General features: G+C 45.1%; 1 long non-coding RNA gene across 1 annotated transcript; it reads right to left on the bottom strand.

Annotated features, from left to right (window-relative positions):
- Positions 1-6,661: 6,661 nt before the first annotated feature.
- LOC309515416 lies at positions 6,662-18,953 on the bottom strand. The gene is made up of 3 exons (XR_014212471.1): positions 18,859-18,953; positions 17,042-17,197; positions 6,662-6,738 (listed from the first exon to the last, which is right to left on the bottom strand). It is a non-coding gene; the product is annotated as an uncharacterized lncRNA (long non-coding RNA).
- Positions 18,954-22,557: the final 3,604 nt, after the last annotated feature.

The raw sequence follows: 22,557 nt of genomic DNA, 5'->3' as shown, positions 1-22,557 counted from the left end.
TTTTGTACTATAATTTCCCCAAGGTTTTCATGGATCATGCCATATGATGACATTTGAGTGGTATTCTAGAGTTTTTCCTGGCCATTTTTATGGGTGAATCATCATAGAATCATAGAGTTGGGACGCTGAGGATCATCTGGTTGAATCCCTTACAATGCAAGAATATGCAGCTGTCCCATACGGGAATTGAACCTGCAACCTTGGCGTTATCAGCACCATGTTCTAACAAACTGAGCTATCCATGCAGTGGAGGAACAGGAGAATGCATGCACCTAAAGGGGGTGAAGATGACCAATGATATTTGCTGTTGTGTCACACCATGCCCACTGGTATGAATTAAATTTAGTGCGGCTGCAGTATATTGACCAAAACAACAACAATAACAGAGTCCCACAACGCAACAGGTAACACAGTGTGAAAGGAACATTAAAGCACCGGGACAGTAGTGCTACCTTTATAACCAGGAAAACTAATACAATAATCTCCATGTCTGAACATGCAATCTGTCTTTGATATGTTGATCTTGCTAGATAATTTGATTCTCGGTAGTACTGAATGAGAGGCTTGGACAGAAGGGTGAACCTTCCTCCTTAGAAAACAAACTGTTCAAACCAACCGGGTACCATTTAATAGGAAGGTTTCCACCGTGCCTGCACAAGAGGGAAATAAGCTTTGTGTATTTATTTACATTCCGCACAACCTTCAGAGATACAGGCATTGCTCAAAGGTTTGTTACTATGACACTGCAACACAAGCCTGTGCTTTTTGTTCATTCCTTATTATTAACTTTCCTTTCTTGAGAGGAATCCTGACATGAGTAGACATGAATTTTTAACAGATACATTTCAGCAGTCTCGTCCCCAGTAGACAAGACAGGCTCTGTTTTTATATAGTTTCGTACAAATTATATCAGTCAGCTGAATGAGCACAGTTCCTCCCCACTCCCTCTCTGCCTTTTCAGCAATTCATTTTCTGAAAAGTGATGCATACATTCAAGCAAGGGCACACAGTAACTTTCAAGGCATTTGTATCAAGCAAGTAGCTAAGTATCTGGTTAAATGTGAGCATATGTGGCAGCAATACTGAACTTTCAGAGGCAGCCCCTCAGCCACCTTCTGTGGTGGTAAGCGCTGTGATCACACAACATTAATCTTCCCACAGTTCCCCACAGATGAGTATTTCAGGACCCTGTGAAAGCATCGTGTATGGATCTATAACAGAGGCAAACTGCTAGCCTAGAAATTGTGGATTCTGGACTCTGTTTCACCTCACAGATTTATAATTCTTTGCAACCAACTTAACCAAGTACAGTGCCCAGAATTCATCAAGGGGGGAAAACGTGTATCAAATGTGCTTTTACCTTTTTACCTTTAAAGGTATAGTGTGTACACAGCCCAAGCCATGCTAAAGTTGTCATATGTCTGAGTCGTTTGGCTCAATATAAATTATTTAGCCTCCTGTGCTTCTTCCATAGGGTTGATAGTGTTAAGAGTTCAGATGCGGAGCATAGAAGCATCTCCCCAGCTGAAGATGCCAGAAGCAGGCGGCCGAACAGATAGACAGGTGAAACCATTACATAATTAAGTCACTTGCTGCAGAATCACCTGCTTACGCCTGATGGATGTAAGCAAAGTGATGCTAATCTTTCAGGATGGAAACAGCCGCTTGATTGGTTTGCCATAATGAAATAACGCCAGCCAAAAGGGCAAGGGGATGCAAGGTTTGTTAGTCCTCCTAATGGACGCCCACCTAATGGAGCCCTGAAGTGGCTCAAATTAGAGGCTGTCCACTAAGTGGGCTTCAGGGTACATTATTTCGCAACACTTTCTCCTTGGGAATTAGAGGAATGAATGGCAAGAAAGAAAGAAAGAAAGAAAGAAAGAAAGAAAGAAAGAAAGAAAGAAAGAAAGAAAGAAATTCACTGTGCTTCTTTTATTTAAGATTTGGCATGTTCTTTTACATCTCTTAAGGGACGCGGGTGGCGCTGTGGGCTAAAGCCTCAGCGCCTAGGGCTTGCCGATCGAAAGGTCGGCGGTTCGAATCCCCGCGGCGGGGTGCGCTCCCGCTGCTCGGTCCCAGCGCCTGCCCACCTAGCAGTTCGAAAGCACCCCCGGGGGCAAGTAGATAAATAGGTACCGCTTACCAGCGGGAAGGTAAACGGCGTTCCGTGTGCGGCTCTGGCTCGCCAGAGCAGCGTTGTCACGCTGGCCACGTGACCCGGAAGTGTCTGCGGACAGCGCTGGCCCCCGGCCAATAGATGTGAGATGGGCGCACAAACCCCAGAGTCTGTCAAGACTGGCCCGTTCGGGCAGGGGTACCTTTACCTTTACCTTTACATCTCTTGTGGTTTGACAACAGTATCCCATATGAAGCCTGTAGGGCTTAATGCAAAGCTCAGCATTTTATTCTCATCAACGCAGCAGCTGGCAGGTTTGGGCCCTGGCTGAGGCCCCAGGGCTCAAAGGGCCCCTCACCAGTCTGACCCAGCCTCACACGCACTCACAATTCCACTGCCAGGCCCTGGGCCCAGTGTGTTTTAGTGGTGTCAGTGCATAAGTGCAGCTTTTAAATGGTAGCCTAGCTCAGCTCCCATCAACAGTAGCCAGAGGGCTGCCTGTCTCCATTTCCCTGCCTCACCTCACCTGGGTTCTGAGAAAGGACCGAGCATCATCACTGCCCATCACAACATCCCTTGCCTGCAAATCTGGTACAGTATTTTAAAACAGGTGCTATGTGAAGATGTGCTTTCTTTGTGTCTGTCCTGAATCGCCCATCATTCAACTTTGTGGGATGACCTTGAGTTCTACTATTGTAAAGAGGGCAATGTCTCTCCCCAAGCCACACATGATTTTATACAGTCTCAAACATAGGGGTTGATAATTTGGTTAACCTTTCCTGCACTTTTTCCAGTTTGGCAATATTTCTTTTTGAGCTTTCGATGACTCAGGATAGGCTTGTGCTGAGCACTGATTCACACAGGCATGCTCATTTGTTAATGACTGTGGTATCAAAGCGACGGTGTCCTTATGTGAATGAGCCACTCCAGATCAAAGGCCACAGGTAGCGCTTTCATATCAATCACATGTTCATCCATTTAACTGTCTTGTTTTTACTGATCTGCAATGCCATTCTGGGAGCCTTTTGGGGAGGGGGAGTGTTGAAGAGTGGGATAAAAGTTATTATCTAACTAACTAAATAAATGCACAGCACAGATGCACCGGTGTAATTGCATCACCCTCCATGTCTGCAAATACACTTGAGCAACAGCTTGGGAGCCTGCTGATGCACTGGGCCTTGATACTACACGCTCCAGGGCTGACTGAGAGAGATACCTGAGAGATGAGCAAATGCCTGACTGTTTGCCTTTGACACCCTTCTTTGGGCTAAACCAGCAGGGGCCCGCCTTTCATTTGAGTAGCATAAGCTCTCCTTTCTCTTCTCTTTGTTTCCCAGCAGCGAGCCCTGCTGCTCAATGAAATGTCACTCAACGTGTGCCATTTGTTGTGCTCGTTTCCACTGTCACTTGCACACACAAATGGCCATCTCTCCACATGAATCATTGCGATGGCTGACTGATCTGGGGCCTTTGCTCCTACCCGTGCAAGTGACTAGTGAGAGGGCAATTAAATGAATCATTTTGGAGGCTGATTTGCTACATCATGGCCCCCTTTTGTTGTCGAAGAAGCTCCTGCACGTGAGCTTCCACATGGGATAGAATAGTATCCTTCCCCACTTCCCTAATTTGAACTGGATCATGAATATGACATTCTTGGCCCAAATCAGGAGTGGGGAACCGAGGCCCAGGGGACAAATACACCCCTACAGCACTGTCTGTCTGTCTGTCTGTCTGTCTGTCTGTCTCTGGCCCTCAAGACTCTCATCAGGTCAAGCCAGGCGGGTTGCAGCAAAGGTGTTGCAACCATCTTGGATTCCAGCTTAGGTTGACCAAAGGAGCACTACAAGTGTGTGTGTGGACTAGGGCACATTCCTCTGGTGAGATGTTCATTTTGTCAAATCCCACAAGTACTGCAATGTGACAGGAAAAAGACATGACCCATTTCCCCCCCTATAAAATAGTTATTTCTAGCCACCACATGTTTTTAACCTGCCACATTGCAGGACTAGTTTTCAATTAGTAGTAATCCTGAGGTGACCCTCGGTATTTTGCTCTGTGAATTGCCATTTTAGGATTAAATAACATGCATTATTTTCACTATTGAATATGAATAAAAAATAAAAAGTGGGTCCCATGCTGCAGAATGGGAGTCAGAGGTGAGTTTGGGCCAGTTGAAGACCACTGCCCTAGGCCAGGCTGTCTCCCAAACCACACTAACCTTCCCCCAGACCCCACCCTTTACCTGCCCAGCTGTATGCCCTCCTTGAATGCTTCTGCCTGGCTGGGATGTATCCTTGAACTAGGCTCATGCCTCTTGCTTGGCTGGAGGAAGAGACATGTGTGTAGACTGGTAAAGGTAAAGGTAAAGGTAAAGGGTAAAGGTAAAGGGACCCCTGACCATTAGGTAAAGGTAAAGGTAAAGGTAAAGGTAAAGGGACCCCTGACCATTAGGTCCAGTTATGGCCGACTCTGGGGTTGTGGCGCTCATCTCGCTTTATTGGCCAAGGGAGCCGGCATACAGCTCCCGGGTCATGTGGCCAACATGACTAAGCTGCTTCTGGTGAACCAGAGCAGCGCACGGAAACACCGTTTACTTCCCGCCGGAGCGGTACCTATTTATCTACTTGCACTTTGACATGCTTTCAAACTGCTAGGTTGGGAGGAGCAGGGACCGAGCAATGGGAGCTCACCCCATTGCAGGGATTTGAACCGCTGACCTTCTGACCTTCTGATCAGCAAGTCCTAGGCTCTGTGGTTTAACCCACAGTGCCACCCGCGTCCCTTTTACTGGGATGTAGATTACTATATGAAGCTATGAGTCAGATCTGTTGTTCCACCCACCTTTACCTCTGGGCCCACCAATCCCCAGCCTCTTCTGATAAGGCGGGTGAGATCACTGTCCTCTGCTAATCCTTGTAGACAGTATTGAGTTAGATGGACCAACAGTCTGACTCAGTCCCTCTAGACTGGTGTTTTATTGCAGGTATTTTTCTGCAGCATGGTTTTTTTTAAAAAAAAAACACTCACCAAAAGTGGGTTTATTCTGTTCTGCAGTGCTTCCCCCAATACTACCACATTATTGCTGTATGTAGGAGCTAAAGCGCAACAAAAGCGGAACAAACACAAACCAGAACAGTTGTGGCATAAAAATTAATGGGATTTCATTCAGTTGTGGCAGGATATGCACTGACTGGCAATGAAGCAGTGCGTCCGCCCCAAAACTTTTGCAGGCACAAATGGTAATGAAAATGAGATTGTGTGTGACTGCTCCAACAGCATCATGAGCGCAATTCATTGTGAATGTGCAATAGAAAGGTCATCTGGAGGGAGCCCTAAGGAGATTTGTAAATTCTATGTTCTACTTGAATGTTTTTTATTATAAATAGGAAATATATATATTTCCTACGAAATCTACGAAAGCATATATATATATATATATATATATATATATATATATATATATATTCCCAGAACTCTGCCAGCTAAAGGAAGATGGCCACTTCAGAGTTATAGCAATGCTTCCATTTAGAGTTGTGGGTGTGTTTTTAAATTGTTTTACCTTTATGAGACAAGAGTGGATAATCCCAACGTTTATTGCAAGAAGGCTTTCCGTTCTTTCTGTTTCTCCTTTTTTTAATTGTGGCTTTTGTTGTCGTTGACAGAGAGGGTGTTTTGGTGGGTGTTTTCAAGTTTCACCACAGCACTTCTTTTCTGCGAGATTTTGTGAACCGCAAGTATAGCAAGCAAATTAATTAATGCTCAATTATAGCTGCCATCTGGGGACTTTTGCGTTAGATCCATAATTAGGCTAAATTAATGCATCGTGTGTTTAAGAAATTATGCAACACCAAATTAATTAATCATGATTAGGGGCCTTTTTTGACATGTTGCCTGTCAGTTAATCATCTTCTCCCCCCCCTACCCACCCCCCCAGCCTAAAAGAAAGGAGTCCTTGGGCAGCCAAAAATGAGAATGAAGGCGATGCTCCAAATTCTGAAAATTAAAGTGTGACAATATGTATGAGACTTCGACATTTCCAGCTCCTAATTGTGAAACTGCTGCATGCTTGGGTTCAGCGAGTTTCATGCTAAGCTCATTAGGGCTGTGTAAAGGACGCAGGACTGATTGTGTGAACTTCCCAGGAGAGGCAATCTGACTGCTAGCCCGTGTCCTGACTGTCATACAGGTCTATCAGTCATCGCCTGACCTTACTGAGGGGGTAGACTTTCAATGAGAATGAAGAAATGATTTTTCTCTCTTGATTGTCTTCGGAGACAATTCCCTACCCCACCTCAATTGCTTTCTCTCTCTCTGTCTCTCCCCCTCCCTCCCTCCCTCGACTGCATGCAAATGTCTTCTGCATGCTGGGCAATCACTGCTGAGAGTAAGTTTGGGCTGGGAGAGGTAAGGAAAGAAGGCTCAGCAAGCAAAGATGTGGACTGTTTCCAACTGCTGGTATGTTTTAACATACAGGGCTTTTCATCCTGGAAATACCACATTTGAAGGGTTTCCAAAGTGTACAGTGGGGGGAGATACACAGATCGGCCTGTTTCCTCCTCATTCTGCTACGTTCTCCCCCAGTTTAGATAACACAATTCACATTCCATCATAACTGGATCCTACTACAGAAAGGCATAATAGCATGACACATTGGGAAATCTTACTGGCATCCTCCTGGTAGGTTTCTCTGTTAATAAATACCTAATTTTAAAAGGGGAACATCATGAATTGCTGTTATTGCAGTGCCTTACTGTTATGCATCCTTCTATCAAAATATATTTTAACAAAAGTTATATATGGCCTCCATCGCTGCTTTCCAAATGCTTTTACGTGGAATTTTACCATTCTGACATGAAATAAATCTGTGTCAACATTTAGAATACACATGCCTTTTCATTAAAATACACATATTGTGGGGCATTTTACCCTACACATTTATATGACAAATAAAGGTGGGAATTGCACTGCAAAAGGCAGAGAAATATGAAAAGCAAAGGACAGGTGCATTCCCATCTTTATATTAAAACGTGAATTAGGTTGGTTTACTAAGGGCTCATCCACACTTCCACTTGTCCTGTGCTTCCTAGGTGCAGGGTTTATCGTTTGCTCCAGGAAAACTTGCTCTTTACTGCTGAATCGGAACAAACGAAAATCCATAGAAAGCCTGATTGATGTTTGTTCTGATTCAGTGGTGTTCCTGGAGGAAAGCAGCGGGATGAGTGGAAGTGTGGATTGCAGACCAAACAAAATCAGTGAGTATTCCTAGTGGTGAATGCACATTTTGCTCTAACTTTTCTTCCCTGTGTTTACAACTATAATCCTTCATCTCCCATCTCATCAAATGAGCCAGTGTAGTGCAGGGCAAAAGTAGGACAAGGATAAGGAAAGTTAGGGCATGTTGTGGCCCACATGGCATACACTGCTCTGTCCTCCGACACCTTGCTGTTGATCCTCAACGCCAAGCACCCACCACCTCAGATGGTTGCCTCACTCTGTCCAATGGTAGGGTTGTGTGACGGACTGATTGGACACACAAGAATGGTGGAAGGCACCAACTGGGGAACTACCAAGTGAAGAAGGCTCAGAGCCCAGGGATTGGTGGTGGGACAGTGATGAGTGGTCTGGGGGAGAAGAAGACTGGGAGGAGGTGTCAGAAGCTGAAGATGTAACAGGGCTTAGTGAGCAGGGAGGAGTCTGTGGCAGACAGCAGTCCAGAATCAGGGACAGACACTGAAGCTAGAGAGGAGGGAGGACAAGAGGAAGAGAAGGGGTCTGGTTGGTGAAGAGTTACGGGTGTCTCTGCCTCCTGCTGCGATGAGCTCCCCTCCTCACTTGTCTCCCAGAACCAGGAGAGGCATGAAGAGGGCAGAGGAGAAGTGCCTTCAAGCAGGTACAATCTCAGATTACTTGGACCTAGGCAGCTGTGGGGAGGCGGGGATCTTCAGTGTCAACAACTGCTTCATGGGAGCAAGACCTGTCAGACATGAACTGGTATACTCATTCGGCATGATATTCCTGTACAGACACTGTTTTTGCTAATAAAGAGTTAACGCCAAATTGTTCAATGTGATTTACTGCTGCTCGCTTCTGTCAGGCCGGGCACAATTTCTTGAAGTGCAGGTGGACAGTCCTCACAGGCCTTTGCTGAAGTCCGCCACAGATTTCCCAGCTCTGCACCATCACAGCTGCCAAATTCAGCTCCTGCCCCAAACTCCCCTCAACTCTCCCCTGACTTCCCTCAACAGCTGAGGTACCCAGGGCACATTTTACATGGGAAACCTCAACCCCAGGGGCCGAATGCTAAATCCAAACCTCTCTATCTGGCCAAACACCCTCCCCAGCCCACACTCCTTACTGCTTTGCACCCTCATGTGATTTTGCTTGACTGGACTATGTCATTGGACTCAGATCCTGCTTCCTGTTTATTCAGATGCATAACTGTATGCAGAATTCCAGCCTTAGGCTTGGCACAGTGCAGTCCACTGCATGTTTATTGAGAACGATGTTTCACTGAGTTCAACAAAGCTTACTCCCTAGTAAGTATGTTTAGGGCTGCAGCCATTAAATGCAACCTCTGTGCAACTCATAAGTAAGTCCCACTGTACTATGGAATCTACATTCCATAGTACAGGAAAAGTGTGATTAGATCTCAGCCTTACTGAATTTTACACCAGATATTTTTCATTTATATTCCCTTTTTCTTTCGTTCAGATGTGTGTGTGTTTCTCCTTCTCGGCTCCAGACCTTCCCCCCCCTTCTCAGTGCATGTGGCCTGTTAGCTCATTCTTCCTCTTTCTCCATATTCTGATCCACGCCTCTGCATTTCCTGTTGAAATTGGTGGGTGGGTGGGGATTTCTGAGTAACCTCCCACAACATTTTTCGTTCATCCTGTTTGCCACAGCACTCCCTGCAAGAGAAACAGGGGGAAAACAAGTGGCTTGCCTGCCAAGGAATTCTGACTCTTTCCCCCCAGCTGGGCAGGCTGGAGGGGTTAATTCTCATTCCTACTTCTGCCAGGCAAGTGCTGACAATGAGGGGAGAACCCAAACCTCTCTCGTGGCAAGAAGCATCATTTCATAGGAACAGATACCAGCGACAGGACTTGATACCTCTACACAATGAATTTACCCATGAATATTTGGTGGTAAGAGGGCAGGAGAGGCCCATAGCTCAGAGATATGTTCACTCTCCAGCATCTCCAGTGAGTTCCCTGTCTAAAGCCCCAAAGATCCTCTGATGATCAGTGTAGACAGTACTGAGCTACATGGGTCTCTGTTTTTGACACAATAAAAGCGGATTTATTCAGTACACTATCTTGGGAGCTCCCAATTCAATTTCTCCTTGTAAGAGCAGGTGTGTGGCCTCCCAGGTTGTACCAGGCTATGCCATGGGGAGGAGGACTTCCTGGTTCACATTTCCTTCTCATGTTGATCCATTCCTCCCCATTGGACACAGAGAACACAAGAAGAGGCCTACTCAGCCCAGTGTCCTGTTTTGCACAGTGGTCAACAAGATGCTTCAGGAAACCCACAAGCAGGACAGGAGTGTGATAACAGCACTCTACTGTCTGTGCTTCCCAGAAGCTGAAATACAAAGACATGTTGCCTCCAATATTGGAGGTAATAAACAGCCAGCACAGCTAGAAGCCACTGATAGCTTTATTCTCCATTCATTGGTCTAATCCCCATTTAAAGCCATCCAAGTTGGTGGCCTCCCCTTTATACTCTGATTATGAATTCCATAGTTTTAACTGTGTGTGGTGTGAAGTACGTCCATTTCTCCTTCCTGAATCTCCAAGCATTCAGCCTCATTCTTTGGATGAGACCAGGCTGTATTACGAGAGAGGCAGATTAAGGGTGGTGGCATTTCAGTATTCTTCCTTATTACTTCTACTTGTCCATTGCCTTATGCAACTTGTGCCTAGGTGGCTTACAAAATAAAGTGGTGCAGTGTTATAAAAAAGATATATTCGAGAATAAAACACAAGAAGCCTCTTAAAAGATTGCAGTGGCCACTCATGATTTTGAGTTGCTCTGCCCATTTGCCCTAACAATCAAATCTAGATCAGGCAGTGTGGGCTGCAAAATAATGAAGATGTTTCTTGTAAAAAAAATCCCACCCACCCACCAGCCTTAGCCGCCTTTTGATGTTAGGTAAGTTCAAAACTCCACACCTATCAAAATCTTCACAGGGGAAGAAATTGGAGGACAGATTTTGGCACATAACCTCAGTATCATTGTGACACAGCAACAGCAAAGCTCTTCCTCTTGATTTTCTGCTTCTGTCATGAAGCAGTTAAAGGCAACAGTTCCCTGGCAAGAATAAAATTGGTGCCGTATCTGGAGGACAATGTTGGAACAACCAAAGTAGTCACGTGAGCTGCTTCTTTAATGAGATCCTTGCTAGCAGCTTCATGCATAGGCAAGAGGCTATTGCTATTAATATTCCTCGTGCTTTAAGGGGAATCTGGCGCACACGAAGGCTTATCTGTTTGAACTTCTATAGTTCCATAGATTTCGTGGCCTTTATCAAAGGCAATAGGCTTGAAGCTTATAAGTGCCACCTCCTTTTTCCTGCCCAGCACAGGCTTACTCAAAATGACAGCTGGTAGGAAAAGCTCCAGAACTTTAGAAAAGCAAGTAATTGGCTAAGAGTATTTATTCTGCATTTATGCTATGCTAACCAGTTGAATAAAAGAATAGCAGGTCTTCACCCAGAAAATGTACCTACAGGCAAAATCATAGAATCGTAGGGTTGGAAGGGTCCACAAGGGTCATCTAGGTCATCATCTCTGACCACTGATCCTACTACCTAGGGATGATGGGAGTTGCAGCCCCAAAACAGTTGGAGACCCAACTTTGATCTAGTCCAATGCAATGCAAGAATCTTTTGCCCAATATGAGGTTGGAACCCACAACCCTGAGATTAAGTGTCTCATATTCTACAGTATTTTATGCCCTGAGGAACAAGGTGAAACTTCAGGTGGTTCCTCCAGCTTATAGCCCACCTCCTTCTCTGACTTCTGTACTGCAAAATTTTAGGTATGCCAGTCAGGGGAAGTGAACAAGAGTGTAAAGGGGAAATGCAGTGACACAACTCTGGTGCTTCAGAGCCTTCAAAATGATAGGCACCTTCTAGGAGGCTTAGTTACAGATCTGCAAAACAACAAAAACAGAGAGGAAATGCATCAGTGGAAACTGATCACACTGAATCTGTCTCCTCTTCAGAGGACGAAGCTGGGGATTTGGAGTGGGAGAGAGAATTACTCTTGGAGCCAGCCCCGGAAGTACATAATGAACCATAACCACTTGTGTAAGAGGAGGGTCCAGCCCAAGGACATTATGTTACCCTCCTCTGACTCAAAGGACTCCAGAAATGTTAATGGAATCACAGTCTGCTCTGGTCCATTAGAGTCAACAATTGCTCAAGTAGGCCCTTTAGATGAAGAGGTTCTTCTCAATGAAGGCAAGGGCAAACGAGGTAGCGCTGCAGCTTCTATTTAAGGCTCATTCTGAGGCTGGCTGCTGCCGAGACATCGTATGAGCACCACTCCTTTGGTGGATCCAGTCTGAGCTCTGCACAGGGCTGTCTAGAGGATCGCTGTCCAAGGTACCACTGAACCTCTCCTTTGCTCATCTCATCATCGGTGAGTCCATTATACAAGAGAGAATAAGAATGCACACATACAGAAGTCCCTGCTCATTTCAGATGATTCAGCCTTCCACAAGTTGGAGGGTGGTTTAAATGGAACCAGTGCTCTTGTCCCCATTCCCCCTCCATGGGCTACCAACTGTAGCATCTAAAAGGGTCTTAAGTGTATGTCTTTTGCACGTAGCTCAGGATGGTGGAACTCAGGGTTTTCAGTAAAAAAACAGGAGATCTCTCAAGCCTAAATGAATTATACAAATATTGCTTTTGTTCCCTAAGGCTGCTATTAAAGACAAACTTGGTTCTCTCTCCCAATACCCTCACCAGTGGAATTCTACCAGTCCAGTTTGCAAGAGCAGGATTTGTTGTTGTTGTGTGGACTGAAAACAACCTGCAGGCTTTATTCCTGCTGAACCACTCGCCTTGTCCTCTGTCACTGCCAGTGACCTTACATGTCTTTTGCATAAGCTAAACCATGCTAAAAGCAACATTTAACAGTAAACCAGCCTCTGCTTCAGAACTGACCATGAGCTTTGCTGCAAATGTATATACCCTCACTGCAACGCAATGCCTGAATAGCACATTCTGCTTGATGAAACATACAGCGACTTCATGGTCTTTCTATGGAATGTTATGGAGCATGCTACCCAATGGGGACACAATTATTTTCACCATCAGAGACCAAAGAAAAATTGAAATTTCCCATGGATCAAACAAGCATGCTTCGATTGTCATTTCCATGCCACAAATTTTTTAGAAAGCATGATTGTATATCTCATCCACACCAAATTTTGAATCTTCAGTATGAATCTACACCTGCAATCCAGAGATCCTTTTCCATGTGCATAAGTTTAAGATGCCCATATTACCACCATCTCATACTCATATTCACTACCCCATCCATTGGGAGTAGGGACAGAGAGAGCAGTCTCAGCAATTTAGGAGTATACTCAGGGACGCGGACTTATAAAGAATATTGGGGGGCCCCGGGAAAGCTCGTGAAATGTAAATAAGCTCATGAATATGCAAATAAGCTCATGAATATGCAAATAAAGTGGCGCCGCCCCTCGTGAGCGAATAGGGGAGAGCGTGCTGCGCCTATTAATCAGCTCCGGAACAGCTGATATGCGGGAAACGTGGGGCTAGCCGGAGAAGAGAGGGCGAGCCCCCTCCGCTCCGGCCCTAAACCGCTGAAACCGCCAGGAGGAAGGAAATTCCCCCCGGCAGTACCTTGGGAGTGGCGGTGGTGCTGCGAAGCAGCGAGGCAGGAGCCCCCGCCCCCGGGGATTCCCTAATCTCGCGGGGGACGGCCGGGGCTCTCCGACTAGGGCGCGCGGCTGGCTGGCTGGCTGGCGAGGGAGCAGGTGGGGAGGAGGCGGGGGACGGCGGCGGCGCTCTGCTGGAAGGGCGCCCGAGATTATTGGGGGGGCTGAGCCCCCCCAAAAATTTTTTTGAGGGGGCTCGAGCCCCCTCAGGCCCCATGATGACAAGATGACAAGCTCCACTGAACTCAGTTAAGTAAAAGATGTTGTGAGATCTGATCACAAATCTCCATTGCCATGTGCATTTTGACCCCAAGTGACCTTTCTTATAAGCAATTGCATGGGCCTTGTCTTCTCTACCAGGTAAGCAAAGACAAATCCTGCAGCGTTTCTTTTATTCTAGTTTATTAAAGAGCACTGTGTGTGTGTGTGTGTGTGTGTGTGTGTGTGTGTGTGATTGTTTGTCCTGTGTCGAAATGGACTGGATCCATAATAATTAATTGCACTTAGGTCCCATTGAAAAAGTAACCATGACTAGCTTAACACCCATTGATTTGACTGGGAACTAAGTGAAACTACTACTCTGAATCCAACCCAATGTTGCTGTAGTTATGCCATAAAAAATAGCCACAACAAATGGTCTTAAAATTTGGGATTTGGGGATTTTAAAAATTATTTCTGGGGGAGAGTTGCAATGCAACCTTGAATGATGTCTTGTGGTGTCTCCCTCTACCTTAAAATCTAAAATGACACCCTGTTTCTGAACCTACGGGCTATTTCACTAACAAATAGAACAAACAAGATGCTGAATGTGCTTGGCCATTGGATTTTGAGATTTGCCATTCTTATGGAGCAGAAGCCCCTGTGCAAACTCAATTGAAGTGAATGGGAGCTGCATAACACTCAAGGGAGTTCTTTATTTCTTTTTATTTCCTTTTTTTAAAATCCACTTTTCTGGGCCTATCCCAATCACACATCAATTAAAAACCATGTGAAATGGGTAGGTTTCAAAAGCCTGTTGAAATATTGCAAAAGAGGGAACCAACCTCACATCCCTTGAGAGAGAATTCTGTAAGTTAGGACCTATTACTGAGAAGGCCCCGTCCTCAGAGCCTGCCAATCTTACTGATCTTATAAAGGCATTCATTAAAAACATTTTGTCCCACCCTTCCGTAAAAAAAAAAGGAAAGCTCCCAGAGTGGTTATAAATGCCAATGATATGGGAGTCCCTGTCCTTAGGCTTACAATGAAGCAATGACATAAAAGGAAAAGGAATTGGGAGGGGGGAGGGGGGAAGCACATTCAGACATTATATCTTGGCAATCGGCAGCTGAAATGGAAAGATTTCAGCAAGAGGTGGAGCCAAAAGCTCCTCGTCTTTTAGCAGAGCAGATGGCGATGGATTTGATTTGATGGAGATGCCCTGAAATCCCACCGCTTTCCCTCTCCAGTAACCTGATGCAGTAGCAGTCGATGGGGTGCTGCAGACAGGGCAGTGTTGCTCACCTGACTTCCAAACACTGAGCATGAGTCCCAGTTCCTGAGAGGGACAGGAAGCGCAGTGCAAGGGCAGCAGCAGAGCTAATCTGACTCTCCGGCCACGCCAGCACCATCCCTGACTCCCTACTTCTCCCCACCCTTCAAGAACCAGACGTAGATTGATGCTCAGAAGGCAGATGATCATCGCTGCCCCATCTGCCCTGCTCCACCAACCACTACTGGCCTGAGAGAGTGGCTAATGATAGAAGTTGAGGGAGGAGCTTGATAGAGCTCAGTCCAGCAAATAGAGAAGCTCTGCAGTCTCAGGGCCATCCCTCCTCCTGCTCTCCTGCCAATAGCCTGACAGAATCAGAATCTTAAAGGGACACCAACAAGCCAGTCCTCTGATGGCAATCTTAAGTCATGGACAGATTCGTATTAGCACAGATGGTTCTTCAAACAATGTTCTTGCACAGGTCAAACAATGTTCTTGCAACGGGTCTTGGAATGGGAAGCTTCCCAGTGGATTTCTGCCAGCGTCGGAATTTGTATTGTTTAATTAACAGCCAGATTAAATCCTAACACAGTTAATAAATAAAACACATTTTGTACAGATTGCAAGCTGCCCTGTTTGCCAACTCCGCCAGCCAATAAAATCCGTTGATAGCGTGCGTTAGCTTCTGTCCTGTTTGACAGTTTTTAAGGGTTATTATATATTTATAAATACATTAAAAAGTTGCAATGCATATATGGTATATATCGGCCTGGGTGTGCAACATCTAACGGATAAACAAGCTGTCCAAAAGACGTCTGCATTGGCTGTTTGGTTTTGTCTCATCCTGGCCTCACACACAGAAGCTGCCCCGGGGAGATGAATGTGCCAGGATAAGTTATCTGGGGCTCATAAAATCTTTTTTAGAAGATTGAAATAAAGTCAGTGCTTGCAGAAGACAAATCAATTGTGACATTTCTGAATGGAGTGCGATGCATTTAATTAGCACAAGACATACTGGCAAATGCTGAATTACCCAATAAATCACTGGATGCTGGAACCCATACGGAGCTGGGAATCAGCTGTCTTGTGAGATGTACAGCAAGGGCTAATAGGGAGATCTGGCCATTTCTCCTACATTTTCTGCTAAATTTCATTCATTTTGACATTTACACACCAGGTCTCTATAATTATTTCAAAACACCAAGCACCGAAGCTTCTCCAGATCCAATCAGGGTTTCAGGGTGGGGGGTGGGGGCATGATGCAGAATTATAGCATCAAGAGCCTCCTTTTGCTTAATTTCCACCCCCCCCAGGTTTGCAATTTGGATTGCCCTCGTTGCAGGTTGACTCCTGGGTGCTTGTCTGGCATCCTAACAACAAGGACAATTTATGGGCTAGGGAAGCTTAATAGGTGAATTCCCAAGCGGAAGATTGAAAAGCTTGTAGTAGGACAGCAGTCGCTATTGACCTTGAACTCTTGAAGTGTTTGTGTGATGTGCTGGTGCAACACTGAACAGAAGTTTGCTGTGGTTTCTCAGGTGGTTATCTGAGAAGGGGGTCAGGGTTCATGGGACAAAAATGCACACAGAGTCCCTGCATAGCAGCAGGGATGCTACTCCTCCCCCCGCCTAATAAGGACCTGAATATGTGACCCCTTTGAGATGCATTTCCAGCTGCAGTCCTATAGACAGGTGCCACAGGGTATCTTGTGCACACAATGCACAATTTAAAATTTGAGCATGGTCACACTTTTTAGACCAAATAATCTGTGCATTTGTGTGCCCAGGTTATGCCTGGGCTTAAGTCTATTCTAATCAAGACTTTATAGAGCTGAATGACAAGATTTTATAGGGACTATAATTCTTATTCCAGGTTTGTGCAAATTTTGCATTTGAGTAAAATCCGCAGGCAGACTATTCTTGTCTCTCTCAGTACAGATAGATGGTCTGTTTAAAGATTCTGTATTGTTAGGCATTTTATATTACAATAAAGTGCTATGCCTTCACAATCTGAGAGATAAATGGATAAGCACATAAAACCACAATAATAGCAGCTTGGTATCAGAGGAAGATGGTGGTGTAGAAGGAGGGGAGGAGGGTGGAAATGACCTGGATATTCCAAATATCTTCCCACCCCCTGCACAAACTACACAATTGTCCACAAAATCTTTTCTTAAGTTTAGCTGCTAGTACATCAAAGTGGGTCACTCATATTTATCTGCATATATTGATTGATACAGCAATGGCCAAACTGCAGTTCTGGCCAACATAAAATGATGCACCTCTTTGAGAACTCTGGAAAGGGGCTAGGAAAGGTTGCTGATATTTTATGTATATGTTTACATGGTGTGTGGGGGGGATGAATCTCATTTTGAAGGGGAATCATTCCTAATTGCCAAAGGTACCTGTATTAAGGATTTAACAGTCTGTGGTAGTTGATTTGCTCGCTCTTTTGTTTGTTCCCCTCATAGCAAGATGGTTCTCTGGTGGCCCTTGGAGGAGAGAAAAAACACCCCTGAGAGCTGGATGGCACCAACTCACCAGGTTATTTCTTTCTTCTTCCCTCCTCTGAGGGAAAGATGGTCCCTCAGAAGCCTCTGCGGGGGCCGTTGTGGGGCTGGATCACGAAGGCTCATCAGACTGCTTCTTTTCCCTTATCCTGAGGCAAAATGAACCTTTGGAAGCCAACGGTGAAAACTGGAATAAAAAATTGAACTCTCTTGTATTTATTTTATTTTTGATTGAACATATGCACATATGGGTTTAGTGGCCCTTCCTCATCTCCCCTCTAAAGGGGCTGTTTTGCTCCAGTGACTGTCTGTTCCTTCAGTTGTCCTAGACTGAAATGCCTGACTCTGCAAATGATAGTTCAGCCACCCCTGCTCCACTGTCCTGGGATACACAGAGCAACCTTTGCCAATCTGGTGATCACCATTCATTTTGAATTATGATCCCCACCAGCCGCAGCTGGCAGGGCCACGATAAGAGTTGGGGAGCCTGCAGCCCTCCTGATGTTTTTGAACTTCAGCTCCCATTGTTCCCGCCCACTGGTCTCACTGACTGGCGCTGATGGGAGTTGGAGTCCGTCAGCATCTGCCAAGGCCACAGGTTCCTCATCTCTGCCTTAGAGGTAGGTTTGTGACATTGTGACTCCAGAAGAATAACAATCTCATGTCTGCAGAACTGTTCACAAGCCTTTCCATGTCTCCATCTGTATTTCAAATCTGACAATTTCTCTCAGCCAGAAGAACTTCAAAATACATTTCCCCCCTCATAATTTCAAGTGCAGTTTGACATTTGAGAGTATATATATATATATGTTTGTGTAGATGTGTGTGTGTGTGTGTGTGTGTGTGTGTGCGCGCGCGTGTGTGTGTGTTTTGGAAGAGTGGAAAGCATGTTAACAGGCTGATGGCATTTTAATTATTTTATTGAGCTGGCATGGGTTCAGATTACTTGTTGAAATTTCCAAACGCACGTTGGACTTAGATTTTACTCTGTAAACTGGGCCCAAGAGGCTGACTAATTAGAATCATGACTCAAAGCTATAAAGGGGTACTTATTGATTCAGCTCATGAAAAGACCAGGACAATCAAAAGCAAACATCCATCTCCCTTTTCATCTGGGGCTCAGAAGGTTAAGTACTATTTGTTTCAGATCCCTGACATTAGCTCTTTCTTTGTAACATAGGAGAGAGCACAATTAACATTCTAGAGCCATTCAGTTTTAGTATGTACTATAGTATGTACTATATTACTATTTGCAAGAATGCTCTGCTTGTAGCCTAATTACAGCGCAGGTTGCAAGCCATTATTTGAGATCTTTCACTGATTAGGATTTTAATTTAATGTTATTATTTTTGCACTGTGCTGGCCACAGATATATCTGAATGTACAGGATGGCCCTTAATCTCATTGGTCATTAAAAAAAAAAGCAAATACATTTTGAGGTCCATTTATTGTTTGGGAATCTTATTCTATTTTGTGGGTGTGGGTGTTGTTGTTTTTAAAAAAGGGCTACCATTTGTGTCCAGTATATGTGTGGAATTTTCACATGGACAGATTCCCCTCTGTTACGTTTGCCTGTATATTCTATGAAAATGAGACCTGAGTTCAGTCATAAGCTGTGGGAAGTTGAATTTTTCGGAAGATTTCATTATAGTGATCTGTGCCAAAAACATTCATTTCTAAGAGCTGGAAAGATTCACACTCTCCCACGCTCAGAAAAGTTTTGTATGGCAAGAGTTACTAATTCTGTTAGAGGCATAAAAACTGAGTGAATATCTCTGCAATCTTTCCCCTCAGAACCATTCATTCAGATATGACTCCTGCTAATTTTTATTGAAAATGGCCGCTTACAGCACCTGAAGTCCAGAAGCGGCAATTTGCAGCCTGGCGTGACTTCAGCTGAGGCCGCGGACCATTGTCCTGCCCTGCACAACTGTTGGAGGGCGTCAATGGCTCCTCCCACAGCCATGTAGGATGCTGGGAGTCTGCTCATTTGAATTGGCCAATCACAGGCAGCCAAGGGGGTGTAGCCACATCGCCAGACCTGGAACCCAGAGTCTTCACTCAGATTCACCTATTATCCATATATAAGAAAATAGCCATGCCGGAGCCAGCCAGCTTAGTCAGAGCTGGATTCCCCATTGCCATGCGGCGCTGTCCAAATGTAAGGGAGCCTGTCTCATAGCAATTATCACAACTTTATTGGCAGATAAGGCATTGCGCTGGATCATTAGCCTTGGCAAAAGGGGAGGGGGAGGGGTCTTAGGGTCTGCCCTTCTCCACTACAAGAAATGGGTACCTCATTAAAGGGGACCTGGAGGGTGAGTTTGTTTGGTTGCCCAGATGGGGGTTGATGGGTCAGAGCATCCTTCCCATACGGTGTTCCTGGTGGAATCATAGTCTACTGCAGAGAGGTCAGAGCCACACACCTGTTGTTTTACCCCCCTTTAACCTCTGACCAAACTACTGGCATGTGGTCCTCAGATGGCTGCCTGTGAGACAGTGCGGTCTCTGGGGTGAAAAAATATCCCCACCCCCGTTATACTGAACGAGGTAGTAGAAAAAAGTGATAGAAATCTGGATCATACCAATTCTGACTCAGGTAAGAAGTCACCCCAATATAAATGCTCCCCCATGTGAGAAGCTCCCTTTGTGCAGCTAAGTAGCTCGCTGGAGAGATGGGGGGTGGGAATTAAATGCATCCCTCTGCCCAATGAGCTAGGTTGCTACATGAAGGGTGCAGGTGAGTCACTTGAAAATATGCTCCAGCCTTGTAGTGTGAAGTGATAGGGTGCAGGATTTTTCCACCTCACTCCACCATCGGTTGCTACACAACGTGTGCAGCTTGACTCTGAGCTATTCCAGAAGCACTACATTTTCTTACTTTGGAGAGAAAAATTAAAGGATTGACAAACAGATGATCTGCGAATGTTACCGGATGACAAATTGAAAGTTAAGCCTGCCGTGGGAATATGGGAAGAGATTGTTAACTCAAATGGCACAAGTTTTTTTTTCTTCCCATGGATGAAATGGTTCCAAACTGAGTGGGTGACAACGGAGGTTCAAACGCCTGCAGACATTATTAATGTTAATATTACTTTGTGTTAATTACAAAAAATGTGATCCTTTGTTCCGCATTTAATCACAAACCATTAATTGATTCCCCCACCCCTTCCCCAACGCTCCTAATACATTTGGCAGTGGGATATAGATGTGCTTCATGTGGCGAGCGTTCCATGCGCATGAATCACAGACATTTTTTAACAGTTCTCTCTGGCTCTGCAAGCATTTGTACCATCTCTAGCACTGCATCATATCAGGAAAAAAGAGACTGCTGCTCTGAAGCTGGAAGGTTTTCTTTTTAAATATTAATAAAAAAGAGACGGACTGGAGAATATTCATTTCCAAAACCAATTAGAAGCATAGACAAGTAGCCTTCCACAAATGTATCCTGGGGGGCATGGAGATTGGATCAGATCAGATCAGATCTGTACCTCCAGTGCCACAGATAGAGCTGTGACATAAGAGAGGGAGATCCAGTCTCTCTCTCTCCCTGATGCTGTAGAAGACAGTGGCTCTCCAACTTCCTTTTCTGGGCCACTCTTTCAGAATAACAATTTGCTTGTGCCATACCAATTTTTATATTATTATTATTATTATTGATAAAAAACGCTTTGGAAAATGAAAACAAACAACTCCTAGCAGTGCTTGATTTATAACACAGAACATAACTACATGATATGATCATGGGACATCCAGAAAGTTGAAAAAATGCAGCTACACAAGAAAACAAATCATTCCCCAAATATAATTATAAACAAGCCTCTTACATGCTTAAGTATGTACACACGAGAGGTGTGTGTTTGCTTTTTGCAAAGGAGCGCGGCTTCACGTATACAGTAAGCGCTTTTAAAAGCTCCCCAGGAGGAGGAAGGAGAAGAAGAAGAGGGACGCAGCAGCTGCACCGATGGTGGGCGAGAGCAACACCTCTCCATGCAAGGCGGGACTCCGGGGAGGAGAAAGGGGCCAGGGTGGAAGTAGCACCAGCAGCCAGCTTTGGATGTCAGCTTGATCAGAATTATTTATTATTTCATAACAGGTAGATAGTTAAGAGCGTAGGCAGCTTCAGCGGCACGCGCCCCCCAGAATTTGGCGCCCTGGTGCCCCACACCCCTTGCACCCCCGGGTAAAGACGGCCCTGCTGACATGTCTCAGGTGGGTGCCATTGACATTAGAAGAGAACAAGGGAGGAGCTCATGGTGAGTTCCAGCACCTCTTTTTCTAGAAAAGCAGCACTGGAAACAACCTTGTGTTTTACACATACACACCCTTAAGATTACAGCCTATTATAGCTTGCATTCTTTGCCTGTCAGTACAATCCCATATGTGTTCAGTTGGAAGGAAGTCTCACAATCATTAGTGTCTGCATGGATTTTAGAGTTAGGGGGCAGGCAACGACAAGGCTCTGGTATTTTGTTTCTTTTTAGAAATATTTCTAGACCACATAATCACTAAACTCTCTAAGCGGTGTCCATAATGAATGTATGCTTTGTGAAGTTCTCTGCATGCTGCTGAGTTTTGTGTGTTGTCTCTTACAAGGTAATCTCAGCCTTTCCCATGTAATAGTTGGTGAACATTGTCTCTGGTAAGAAAAAAAAATAATATTTGGTACATCTCTGACTTCAAATCCTGTTGCTGGAGTGTTGTGTGTGTGAGATAAAGAGAGACACACAGAGAGAAATAAAAAGCACAGTAAGATGGAAGAAAATAATAAAATGAAAACAAGCGGACTATTCCATGAAGAGAAAAGCACTTTCAAATTTTAGAAATATATCCTGTGGTGGTCGGGGGACATGGCATTAAAACAGCTGAAAAACTCTGAGCTGGTCTGTTTGTTTACAGTGATGAGAAAATTGGCTTCCTGTTGCATGAGCTGTGGGGACAGCTGAGCATTTTTGCTGGGTGGGTTCCTAATTTCTAGGCCTCTTTACCCAACACAAATGTTGAACTTAGGGGGTGGATTGAAACCCACAGAACTGGCTTTTTCTAACAACTACGCAGAGTTTTGTAAGTGCCAGAAAAATGGGAAGTGGGGAGGAAACAGCAGGCTGTTGAGTCACCTGTATAAATATGTGCTAAATAATTTCACTCCGCTTTCGTTTCTGTGCATGGCCTGTGTCAACGCCTTTTTTGGTGGCCCTCAGCAACATTTGATGCCCCGCACCTTCCCAAAGCCAAATAACACACACACACCTGGGAGAGCACTAACCAGGCTTTGGGAGGAGGCACGAGGGCTCTGACACAGTCCTGGAGTCCTTCTGCCTCCTTCCCAAAGCCTGGTTGGTGCTTTCCCAGGTGTGTGTGTGTGTGACAAATTTTGGGCCTCACGTGATAAAGCAGAATGAGGCCCAAGAGTCCCGTGTCAAAGTACTCTTGTGGCCCACTAGGTGTGAAAAGTTGGGTTGTCCTGGCTTAGTGTTATGTATTCAGTGGTCAGTGTTTGCCTGAGCTTGAGTCTGGACTAAGGATTATGAGCCCCTGTGTTCTGAT

The sequence above is a fragment of the Podarcis vaucheri genome, assembly GCF_965113315.1.
Source record: "Podarcis vaucheri genome assembly, chromosome: 12".
Taxonomy (NCBI): domain Eukaryota; kingdom Metazoa; phylum Chordata; class Lepidosauria; order Squamata; family Lacertidae; genus Podarcis; species Podarcis vaucheri.
Note: the sequence above shows the minus strand (reverse complement) of the source record. Positions and strands in the feature narration are given on the sequence as shown.